This window comes from Podarcis gaigeae (assembly GCF_964106915.1).
Source record: "Podarcis gaigeae genome assembly, chromosome: 2".
Classification (NCBI taxonomy): Eukaryota; Metazoa; Chordata; class Lepidosauria; order Squamata; family Lacertidae; genus Podarcis; species Podarcis gaigeae.
The window spans coordinates 20720267-20733269 of NC_139679.1; the positions used below are offsets into that span (position 1 = coordinate 20720267).

At 46.4% G+C, this 13003-nt stretch overlaps 1 protein-coding gene across 2 annotated transcripts in view; it reads left to right on the forward strand.

Moving 5' to 3' along the window:
* The window catches only part of ANKFN1 (ankyrin repeat and fibronectin type III domain containing 1), a 212959-nt gene that overhangs the window by 84295 nt on the left and 115661 nt on the right, over positions 1-13003 (forward strand). For both annotated transcript variants that reach the window (XM_083727441.1, XM_083727442.1), the window contains exon 2: positions 2832-2932. The gene's annotated coding sequence lies outside the window, so the exon portion shown is untranslated. The remainder of the gene's footprint in view (positions 1-2831; positions 2933-13003) is intronic.

The window sequence follows — 13003 nt, forward strand, 5'->3', positions numbered from 1 at the left end:
CTTAACCTAAAACTGTTCTTAACCTGAAGCACCACTTTAGCGAATGGGGCCTCCCGCTGCTGCCGCGCTGCCAAAGCACGATTTCTGTTCTTATCCTGAAGCAAAGTTCTTAACGTGAAGTACTATTTATGGGTTAGTGGAGTGTGTAACCTGAAGCGTATGTAACCTGAAGCGTATGTAACCCGAGGTACTACTATACAAGGCAATTGCCTCTCACTCATGTCTCCTCTCCCAGAGAACCTCTAACATAAACAGCTTCTCAGGTACCTTGGGGACAACTATATCACCAGGGCAATGTGTGAAGCAGGAAGTCTGGACACTGATAAGAGGCAGCAGATAAATGGCCATGAATAAGTTATTCCTGAATAATTTAACTCTTGGGGGATAAATAAATCTAGAGCTTGGGTACTGGGTTGTGTAGAAACTTTCAGGTTATGGGAGTCGGGCAGAGTTGGATGATTGATAGAGAAGGCAGGCAAGAGAGGTGGAAGAGATTTATGGTACAAGGCTGACCATGTCTTTCTTGATTGATTGATTGATTGATTGATTGATTGATTTTATATAGAGCCCTATACCCAGGAGTCTCAGGACAGTTCACATAATAAAATTAAGATATAAAACCATACAATACCTAATAAAAGTAAAAACAGCAACCTAATACCCTCCCCCCAAAAACCACATTCTAAAAGGGCATAGGATGTAAATCAGATCAATCAAATGCCTGATTAAAAAGGAATGTTTTTGCCTGGTGCTTAAAGGTGTATTATGAAGGTGCCAGGGGAACCTCCCTAGGGAGACCTTCCAAAACAGGGAGCCACTGCAGAGAAGGCCCCGTTCTCGTGTTGCCACCCTCCAAACCTCTTGAGGAGGAGGCACATGAAGAAGGGCCTCAGAAGATGATCTCTGGGTCTGGGTAGGTTCATATGGAAAGAGGCAGTCCTTGAGGTATTGCGGTCCTGAGCCCTTTAAGGCTTTATAGGTCAAAACCAGCACTTTGAATTGGGCCCGGAAACTCACTGGTAGCCAGTGCAGTCAGACCAGGATTGGTGTAATATGCTCAAACTGTCTTGCCCCGGTGAGCAACCTGTCCACTGAATTCTGCACCAGCTGAAGTTTCCGAACCATCTTCAGAGGCAGCCCTACGAATAACACATTGCAGTAATCATTGCCTTCTCAGAAGTTGGTCCTACTGAATTTCAGGGGACTTATTCCAGGGTATTCAGGGTTAGAATTGCAGCCGTCATGGGTAGCGTTTCCTGTTTCATACAGCCACAGTCCAGAGATTCTGAAGTGCCTACTTGTCCTGTCAAACCAGCCTGTATAATGACAGACTGCATTATCATCACCAGCTCTGCCTATATGCAAGGCTGCCTACTTAAATGTTGCATGAATTAGTCTGGCGTAAGCTGCCACCACCTAGATTCCATGCTCACACTGCAGATCTCCAATAGTGTTCCTTGAAAGCTCCTCTTTCTCCCTCTTTAAACACCTTGAATTGGGCATTTGACATGATGGTTAATGATGTGGATTAAGGAATGCTTAGCCCCCATTAAGTAATATTAAGTGTTTGCCCGTAGGCGTTCCAGAAGATGCTGAAAACTAAAGAGAAAGGGGTTGCTCAGCAATTCGTAGGATCTCAGCACTTCTCTAAATGATTCCACATAGCGGATGAGCCCATTGGTTGCCTTGCATAACCGAACTCCCAGAAAATACACAGGAGCATTATAAAACAATGTTGCAGATGATTGAAAATGGCAGGATCTGCAATGAACGTCCTAAAGGCTCTCTTAATTTTATTCTGTTGCTAGGTGCTTAACAGGACTCTTACGGTTGGCTGAAACGAACCAGGACTGTATAGTATGGCGTTCAGTCATTTTTATCTTAGATAAAACACATAGATGTATTTTTAGTGTACGGTGCTTTTGAAACCCTAGGAGAGTCCATTAAAAAAGCAACAACAACACACCACAACACCACAAGCCTCTTTCAAATATTTTACGAATGCCTTTTTTATCACATAGTTCAAGGCACTGCAAAAGATGTGTGCTAGGATTTGCTACAGCTTAATTGGAGCTGCAATGTTTTGGTTTGCGTGTGGGCAGATTTCATAACCTTTGGGGTGCTAACCTGTTCAGCTAACCTGGCTGGGATTCTTTCCCATTATCTTGCAGGTGTCCCAGAGCTATGGATGTAGCTGTTGCTTTGTTGCTGCAATTCCAGGCAGTGGACCCGGAAGTGGGGCAAATGAGAGACCACTTCATTAGATGTGACCATAAGCTGCTGGACCAAGTGATGGGCTCAGAGTTCTTACCCTCTTAGGGATTCCACATAAAACTAATTGTGGTCGTTGTTTAAATGGCTGCTCTATTATTACCTGTTTGATCAGCCAGAGTGACAGTTGCTTACCATTCTGGTTTTTGTTTACTCTGGGCAATTTCTCTCTCTCTCTCTCCTTCCTCGCTGGTCTGATCAGTTCTGAGAGACACAACAGGATAACAGCAGATCGCATCATATAGCCAGAGGCTTCCTTGACAACACAAAACAAGACTCTGAAAAGCGGGTGTATTAGCTACAGTGCCAAGAGGGCAGAAAGTGTTAAAGACTTCAATTCTGTTTATTTGGATATTGCCTCATTTTGCTGCTAGCCCTCCTCTCTGTTCTTTTGCGTGCTCTTACGTTTTGCATAAAGCTTTTTACAGTACTGATGTTCAACTTCAGCCCCTGCTGATGGTGAATGTATATATATATATTTATATATTAATCATTCGCTCAGTGTAGGGAAGAGGTTCACTCTCTTTCTTTCTCTCTCTCCCTCTCTTTCTGCCTGGAAGCTTCAGCACACAGCAACACTCAAAAGAAACCAATGTATTGAATGAAATTAGTGGACAATTGGCACGAACTTGCTTCTCTTCAGCCTCCTCCTCCTCAACTGGTGAGTGAAATTTAATTCTCATTTTATAGCTTATGGGTAGGGGGAGGGGAGAAAACAGCTGGCAGATAGATGGACCTTGTAGAAATGTTGCCGCGATGTTTTCCTACCTGTTGTGCATGCAGCTTTCCGGGAAGCTCACTAAGAAGCTCGCTGTCCCGTGTGCCCACTTGAGTTGTACCGTGGAACTGTAGGCGTATGTATATATACGACCGCTACAAACCTATGTCAATTGGGACAGGAATGACATTTAGGAATTCCCCTCCTCAATCTTGAGTTAGAAAACTGCCTCCGACGTTCATTGCGTGGAAGACAGAGGGGTGTCAAAGGTTAGGGTTTAAGCTTACACCTCCTGCAAATGCACCCTTGTATAATAAATCTACACGAAGAAGCACATTGCTGTTGACATGCAATGCCATGCAGGGCTGACTGATGCCCCAGGCACATGCTTTATGATTAATGACATGTATGAGTATCAGAAGAATTACAGATATGTGCGCAAGTACAGTAATAATGTTGGGAAGTGCAGAATGCAGTGTGGGCTGTTTCTCCCCTCCTCCCCTTCCTGGAAGTGTAAGGTTTGTGCGGTCGGCAAGTTACTGGATTATTTACACTCATTATCACCCCTTTATTGCCACCGTGACATTAATTCTTGACAAAAGGGGAAAGGCACCAAGGGAGCCAAACGGCTAAATGCAATTAGCATACGAGCAACCGGAATGCATGCCCTCCTGCTGCGTTCTGCAGATGCCCCCGTGATTTGATCACTTGAGCGGCTTGGATAAACGGCACTGAGGACCATGAAGCAATGGAATGGGCATGAGGAGCGGCTAGGGGGCTGTGCCCACATCACCTCATTTACGCTGTGACCCAAGCTGGCTGTTATCCGAGGTCCCCGGAGATGAGAGTCCTCCAGTGTACGGACTTGCTGCACCACCTAGCGTCAGCTACGGCCAGCTTTTGCAAAGAATTCCCTCCAGGTTTCAGCTCCAGCAAGCAGCTGTGGTGCATGTTACACAGAACATGGGGAGCCATGGCACAGGTGTGGCTGGTGAAGCCACCTGAGAATCCTGGATGGTTCAGGAGTACAGTCATACCTCGGGTTACAGCCGCTTCAGGTTGTGTTTTTTCGGATTGCGGACCACCAAAACCCAGAAGTACCAGAATGGGTTACTTCTGGGTTTTGCCAGTCATGCATGCGCAGAAGCGCTAAATCACGCTTTGCACATGCGCAGAAGTGCCAAATCGCAACCCATGTGTGCGCAGACGCACAGACATGGGTTGTGAATGCTGCGGGTTGTGAACGTGCATCCCGCACAGAACACGTTTGCAACCCAAGCATCCACTGTAGCTGGAAGTGGAATGTTCTTCTGTGTATAGAATCATAGAACTGTAGAGTTAGAGGGGAACCTGAGCATCATCTGGTCTGACCCCCTGCAATGCTGGAATACACAGCTGTCCCAGATGATGGTCGAACCTGCAACCACTGGCAGAGGAAGAGGAGTGCAGGGGGAGCGCACCGCCCCCGGCAGCGCAATCCCGGTGGGGTGTCATTGTGGATGCCCTCTTGCCTGCACTGGGCGCCACACCCCCAGGACCCACATCACACCCCTGCAGCTGGCGCACCATGCCCCTGGGATGTGCACCAGCCCCACACCTGCCTGTTCTCCATCCCCCAAGTGCCAGAGCATGAAGTTCCTCCACTGCCTGCCACCTTGACATTATCAGCACCATGCTCTAACCAACCGAGCTATCTATGTTTGCTTATTGTTATGTGGTTCTATCAGGGCTCTCAATTATTTACTCCCAACAACCCTCCGAGGTAGGTAAGGCTGAGAGATGCCACCCAGAGAGCCTCAAGACTGAGTTGGGATTTGAACTAGAGTCTCCAAGGCCCTAGCCTGACACTCTAATGATTGCAGCACACCGAGCAAGAGAAGGAAGCTGCAGCGGGTTTGTCAGCAGAGAAAGGCAGGCGGCTGTATGTCTCTGAGTACGAGGCACTGGGTATCAGAAGTTGCAAGAGCCCAGGTTCCGCTTGCAGGTTTCCCATAGCATAGGGGCATCTAGTTGGCCATTGTGAGTACAAGATGCTGGACTAGGTGGGTCTTTGTCCTGATCCAGAAGGACTCTCCTTAAGTCCTTAAGAAGCAGCAGCAGTCAGGGACAAAGGCAAGGAGGAGGTGGAGGAGTCTCTGGGGACAGTTTCAGTGAAGAGAGAAGTGGCAACAAGTGGTGCCGCTGTGTCAAGGAGCTGTCAACAAGTACTGTCATCCACAGGGCAGGCACACACACAGAAGGCACAGGATGCAATTAGCTTTTTATCAGCAGAAAACAACAACACAGCAATGTCCTTGCTTTGTCTTAACTCAATGAAGGCATTGCTGAAACTAAGCTCTAGGCATGCCCTTCCCCTGTAGCCTCTCACTCTGGATCCCTCCCAAGCAGACGAAGACAGTGTCGAGGGGGTGTGCTTCTTCTCTGGGCCTGTCTGGTGCATTGCTCAGCAATGTGCAGGACCCTCCTCGAGCATGGAGTCAGAGGGCAAGGAGAGTCAGCAGGACTGTGACTGTGCACATGCTGTGACTCTCAGCTAATCCTATTCTTGAAGGCCCTCCTTCTCCTGACCCCTCTTGATCACTCAAGTCTCCTGTATCTATCAGTTCCCAGCTTGTCCCATCTACTGACTGCTACTCAGTGTCCCACCACCAGGCTCGGGGCTCTAATGTGTCATCTTCAGAGCCCTCTCTGGGGGGGCTCTTGGGAGGCAGGCTCCCGCCAGTCTTCTTCATCCAGCCAGTCTGATCCCTCCCTATGGGAATCTTGGGCTGGCAGCTCCCAGCTCTCCTGCTCATCCAGCCTATCCCTGACATTCTGAGACATTGCAGGGAAAGCCCCACTGAGCATGAAGCTTAAGGGTTTGGGGCACCGTTGCTACACGTGCAGATTGAGGAAGCGTGAGTGACATATAGGAAGCTTCCTTATATCAAGCATGCCTATTGGTAGGCTTTGCCTACACTGACTGTCAGTGACTCCCCAGGGCTTCAGATAGATGGCATTCCCAGCCCTTACCTGGAGATGCTGATGTTCAAACCTGGCACCTTTTGCATGTAAAGCAGATGCTCTGTCAATGCATGCTCTTCCTCACCAGAGTGAGATTCATGACACAGGGGATTCAATAGGAGCTGTCCCATGGCATTACCAGGCAAGCAAGTTCCTGCATTGTTTGTTATTTGATATTTACTTAAACCCTTCAATCACATGAGTCTCAAGGGGATTCGCAGCAGGCTGTGAACCTAGAGAGAAATCTCTCATAGCTCTTCAGCCCTTGGATCTCCCTGCTGATGAATGGGACCAGAGTGTGCTTGCCTTTCCTTCTATTGTCCCAAAGCAACAGGTGATTGGAGCTGAGTGATCCATCTGGTGGGTGGTGGGGAGCAAGTTCTCTGCAGTAGTGACTGCTCCTTCCTTGGCTGATCATAGAATCATAGAGTTGTAGAGTAGAAGGGGACCATGAGGATCATCTCGTCCAACTCCCTGCAATGCAGGAATCTTTTGGCCAAGGTGGGGCTCGAACTCACAACCTTGAGATTAAGAGTCTCATCTTCCACCAACTGAGCTATCTATGATGGATGGGGACAGACTGGTCTTCACCTTGCTGCAATTTTCATCCTAGGGGATAAGGACCCTTGGATGCCTAGCTGATGAATGAGGCCAGAATATACTTTCTTTTTTTGTTCTACGATCCCAGCAGAATTGTTGCTGCCAGTTTTCAAAACCAAGCGGGTGTTTATAGAAAGGAAGGCATTCATTTTCTTTTGGCCTAAGAACACAGCTATGGAAGGACGACACCAACTGCCCTATGGTTCATTCCCTGAAGTGGCTGTGCTCGGCCCAGGGGTAACACGTGAAACACAGTCCAGTACCGGTCCAGAATCCAAAGGTTCCACTGGGAGTCAGTCTGACAGGGCCAAGGCAGGACACGAGGCAGGAAACCAGGAAAGGACAGGTACAGGATCTCAGACTGGATCTAGCATACAGCAATGTTGCTCCTGCAACCTGGGCTGGGGTCCGACAGCCTTTTATCTTTGTCAGGTTAGCGGCCAATCCTGATCCCCCGGCAACTCACTTCCCTGTTTTGCCTGAAGGCGAGCACTCCTCCTGCGAGTATTCAGGTCTCTCCTTCTCTCAGTCCTTAGTCTCTGCAGCTCTGGAGACGTCAGTGGGTTACTAGACCCAGGGGCATCCCCTGACCAAACCAGTAGTGGAGCAGCTGTAGGCGATGGCCCAGCTGAAGGCAATGAGGTAATCCCCGCATCTGGAGCCAGGGCAGGCCCAGGCCCCTGACTCGGCCCAGCTGGTGTTTGTTGCAGGGAAACCTGTGCAGACTTGGACTCTTCAGGATCAGGCCCCAAACTAGGTTCACGTGATGCCTGAGGCAAAGGATCCAGTGCAGACTGAGTCTCCTCTGGTTCCAAGTCTGAGCCCATCACAGTGGTGGGGCTCCCAAACCTCCTAGAGCCCCTTGAAGGCAGACTTTCACCAGTCACTTGAAACAGCCCCCCCTCCATGCACCAGCTTCCTGTTGCCCCACCTGAGATCATGGCCATCCTGTGGAGGACCTCTACACCAACATCTAAAGTCCCAAATATCAAGTGGTGGGAGGAGAGATCCCTCTGGAATATGGCAATCCCATATAGTATAATGCAGCTGCCATATGGAGGGGTTGTTAGGGGGGTTGTAACCTAACACACCACAAACACAAAGCACGCTTAAAGGACATGACTTTCCCTCAAGAATCCTGGGAATAACAATTTTTGAAGTTGCTAGGAACTATAGATCACTAAGGGGTAAGCTCCAGCTCCTAGGATGCTTTAAATGTATGGCATGTACACTGCCGTAGAAACCTCCCAAAAGTCTGTGAATAAGGCCATATTCCCATAGAAATTAAACCAGGCAGCCCTGAACCCTTCAGCATGTTCTTCTGTCTCACTGCCACTCTCACACCTTCCCACACTTGATTCTTTTCTTAAATAATCAAAAGAGACCAGCAGCTGAGTTGCAGATTCTCCTAGCTTCTTGGTGAGTAATTATGGGGAAAGAGTTGTTTTAGAGCATGGAAAACCAAGTGGGTGCTATGCCGGATTTAGGACAGTGCAGGCAGTTCCCCCGCACAGGGTGCTGAGCTGAAGAGGCATAAAATTGAGAAGATCCATAATTGAGAAGATCCATTGGGGGGGGGTACCAAATTTTGGTCTTACACAGGGTGCCATATTATGAAGGATTACCAAAGTCCACCCTGTTGGGTGTCCAAGGGCAACCTTACCAATTTACTCTTCCTGAAACAATTTGTGAACTGAGATGCAACAATGCTTTGAAATTCATGTTTCTCTAAATTTTGTTCTCCACCCCGAAAATTGTACAGAAATTAGTATATATGGGGAAAGGGTGTGTTAAAACTCTCTCATTCTGTGTATGTATGTGTTTCTTTTCAATGGGATATCTTGTTTTATATATAATAATAATTTTTATTAGTTTTCCATTGCAATCCAAAGATAGCCTCATTATAGCAATAGCAATTTATAATACAATTGTTAATACCAATAGTTCAAATTCCGAATTATATAATTTAGATAAGGTGGGTTCCCCATGTGCTAGAATTGATAGCTTGATTATTTGCTTTATTTCTGCATTCCAAAATCTTATTAATTGCTTTTACACTCCGGTCATAATAATAATCCCTTATACAATAACTGCAATATTAAGAACTTCTATTTGTGTTGACACATTAAATAATTTATAAAACTACAAGTGAGGAACTCAAACTATATCCTTGTTCTTCCTGTGTGTGGCAATTATTCGGTCTATAGTGTTTCTTCCTGTCCTTGTAAAATGTTATGTCTTTCTTTCCCCTGGTTGTTGCTGTTATCCATCATGCCTTGGGTGGAGCTGATATCCCATTGTTGTCTCAGAGATTTCTCCATTGCTCCACTGCATCTTGGTTGAGTGTGCTATGATGTGTCATTCCAAATAAAGAAGCGCTGTTAATGCAGCCTTTCAGATGTTTGAATTTTTGTGAGCTTTGAGTTCAAGGCTGGGGACTTTCCAGTGAGAGTATGCAATGCCTTTGTGTGCCTTTTACAACACCTGACTCAACTTCTCATGTTATGAGAGCACTTCCCATAATGGAATCACAGAACTATGGAGGCCTCTTAATGATTACTTCTGAGAAGCCTGTTGATGCTGACACACATCCTTAAAGAACATAGGAAGTAGATTTACACTGAACCAGACCATTGATTCTAGTCCACTGACTGACAATGAATGTTCTCTATCACGGGACAGTTCTGGACAAGAGAGTCATGTGTCAAGGATGTAGTCTAAGCATCTGCAGAAGTAGCAGGTTTTTAGAAACAAAACAAAATGTACATTACCTTACAACTTTCAAGTCTCTGCAGAGATTCAGTTTTGGAAATTGCTCTTCTTGCCATTGTTCTTTTGACATGAGCACACAAACACACACACACACCATTTTCATGGATGCCAGCTTCAAATGTTCAGAATCATAACACAAGCCCTCTGGGATTTTGCAAAGGTAAATACTGTGGTACCTCGGGTTACAAACACCTCGGGTTACAAACACTTCGGGTTACCGACTCCGCTAACTCGGAAGTAGTACCTCGGGTTAAGAACGTTGCCCAGGGATGAGAACAGAAATTGTGCAGCGGTGGCGTGGCAGCAGCGGGAGGCCCCATTTGCTAAAGTGGTACCTCAGGTTAAGAACAGTTTCAGGTTAAGAACGGACCTCCAGAATGAATTAAGTTCGTAACCAGAGGTACAGCTGTAAAAGAGAGAATATATTTTCAGTCTGAATTAGGTTGACATACAACCTTCTGCAGGGACGCAGGTGGCGCTGTGGGTTAAAGCCTCAGCGCCTAGGACTTGCCGATCGAAAGGTCGGCGGTTCGAATCCCTGCGGCGGGGTGCGCTCCTGCTGCTCGGTCCCAGCGCCTGCCAACCTAGCAGTTCGAAAGCACCTCCGGGTGCAAGTAGATAAATAGGGACCGCTTACCAGCAGGAAGGTAAACGGCGTTTTCGTGTGCGGCTCTGGCTCGCCAGAGCAGCGATGTCATGCTGGCCACGGGACCCGGAAGTGTCTCTGGACAGGCTGGCCCCTGGCCTCTTAAGTGAGATGGGCGCACAACCCCAGAGTCTGTCAAGACTGGCCCGTACGGGCAGGGGTACCTTTACCTTTACCTTACAACCTTCTGCCATATTCAAGCATGTTTCAACACCCTCTGAATCTCATCTAAGTTAAAGCTGAGATTGGCAAAACCAAAAGAATAGCCCTTAGTCCACACACAAGTGATGTTAGAGGATTCGCACTTGACTGCAATGGGACTTCATTTCCAAACCTGTGGGTCCCGACCCATAAATGAGTTACAAAGCCTGTTCAGGTGGGTTGCAGTGTTTATAAGTCAACCTGCAGTCTATCCTGCAGTTAGATGGTGTGTCTCTCTTCCCATGAACAAAACTGTGAATAACTTGTAAGTATTATAAACATTTCAATGAATTCCACATTAATAGGGACATTAAGTCAAGGTTTGCTTGGGTGCCTCAAGTAATGGTAATAAAACAGGCAAATTTGCAGTTAAAATGCATGGAATGCTATTAATTAGCAATGCTCTGACAACCCACAGTTACTTCAAACTTGGGTGGTTGATCACCTATCAGTTTGGAAGTGAAATAAAATCAGTTTTTTCTACATACTTGAGGGGGGTCCTTGGTATGCAGGAAATGATATTTATGAAAACGCACAGGCAAATCCCGCCTGACAGGAACCTGTGAACTCACAGAATTTTGAGGGCAGTTGAGCATACTGAGAAGATAGGAGGAAAGGGTCTAGAAGATACAGCGGACAGCAAGGAGTTGGCTGCCTGTTTCTGGCATTGCTTGTGTGAAGGGGCCCCATGTGGTTTTTTTCCTTCTATTGTCGTCATCGTTTAGTCATTTAGTCGTGTCCGACTCTTCGTGACCCCATGGACCAGAGCACGCCAGGCACTCCTGTCTTCCACTGCCTCCCGCAGTTTAGTCAAACTCATGCTGGTAGCTTCGACAACACTATTCAACCATCTCGTCCTTTGTTGTCCCCTTCTCCTTGTGCCCTCCATCTTTCCCAGCATCAGGGAGTCTTCCAGGGAGTCTTCTCTTCTCATGAGGTGGCCAAAGTATTGGAGTCTCAGCTTCAGGATCTGTCCTTCCAGTGAGCACTCAGGACTGATTTCCTTCAGAATGGAGAGGTTTGATCTTCTTGCAGTCCAGGGGACTCTCAAGAGTCTCCTCCAGCACCATAATTCAAAAGCATCAATTCTTCGGCGATCAGCCTTCTTTATGGTCCAGCTCTCACTTCCATACATAACTACTAATGGGAAAACCATAGCTTTAACTATACGGACCTTTTTTTAATTAAATTTTCTGTTTTACGTTTTAGAATATTCATTTAAACAACCTCAAAATATCAATGACCTCCTTTCTTCTCTTTCCATGGTTTATTTTGCCTAACATAAACCCCTGCATATTTTATATAAACTAAACCATTCAGTGTTCCATTATGACACCTGTCAAAACTTATTTACACTGTTGGATTTATCTTAATGCTGCCTACGTTTTCAAAAGCACACAATTCTCCTCCATATATTCAGTAAACATTTTCCTGTCTTCTTTAAATGTATGTTCTTCTTCTCTTATTCTATATGTTACGTCCTCAAGCTGTGCATATTCTGTCAGTTTAAGTTGCCTTTCTTCTTTGGTTAGGACCTCACTCATTTTCCATTTTTGGGATAACAAAACACAAGCCGCAGTAGTGGCATACATAAATAACCTTTCCTGACACCTGGGAATGTCCATCTGAATTATCCCCAACAAAAAGGACTCTGCATTTATTTGTTTTTGGAAAAGTACTTTTAAACATTTTTTTCAATTCATTATGAATTATTTCCCAATCCTCTCTTACCCTTTTACAGGTCCACCACATATGATAAAATGTACCCTCAGTCTCATTACATCTCCAACACTTATCTGATTCTGTCTTACGTGTCTTAGCAAGTCTACTCAGAGTTAGATACTATCTGTAAATCAGTTTCAGATAGTTCTTCTTCGAGGAATAACATGCTGTTAATTAAGGTTACCAGATTTTTTCCCCAATGAATCCAGGGACATTTTTCAACTTCCTACTAAATAGATGGATTTTGTCAGGTGACTGATTTGTGTCATAGAGGCTTTGACAAGCTCGTCTTTTGTTCCCCACTCTAATAACAAATTTTACATTTTATATAAAAGCTTTTCTTTATTTTGTAAGAGTTCTTCAGATTGTGAAGGGGCACCATGTGGTTAAAGGAGGAGCAGAGCTGCCCTGCTAAACTGCCCCCAACATCACATGGCACACCTCTTAGCTCACCCGTAATGTGGAAGCACCGATATTGGGTGCAACTCGGCACCTCTGGTCCAAAACTTGATATGGGAGATGCTCTTAAAAGTATACACACATCTATCTTTGTGCTGGACACGGGTGGCGCTGTGGGTTAAACCACAGAGCCTAGGACTTGCCGATCAGAAGGTCGGCGGTTCGAATCCTGCGACAGGGTGGGCTCCTGTTGCTCCGTCCCAGCTCCTGCCAACCTAGCAGTTCGAAAGCAAATCAAAGTGCAAATAGATAAATAGGTACCGCTCCAGCGGGAAGGTAAACGGCGTTTCCGTGCGCTGCTCTGGTTCGACAGAAGCAGCTTAGTCATGCTGGCCACATGACCCGGAAGCTGGATGCCGGCTTCCTCGGCCAATAAAGCGAGATGAGCGCTGCAACACCAGAGTCGACCACGACTGGACCTAATGGTCAGGGGTCCCTTTACCTTTTACCTTATCCTCGTGCTAGTGGGCATTTTGTAGGTTTCCTCTCCCCCAAGCAAAAGTTCACAGGCTCCCCAAACACAGCTATTATTTTCCTAACCCCTCTCAGCTTTCCCACAATACCTTTCCTGACCGTGCCAGGATAATTGGTTCGCCGCAACTAAGGCAGAC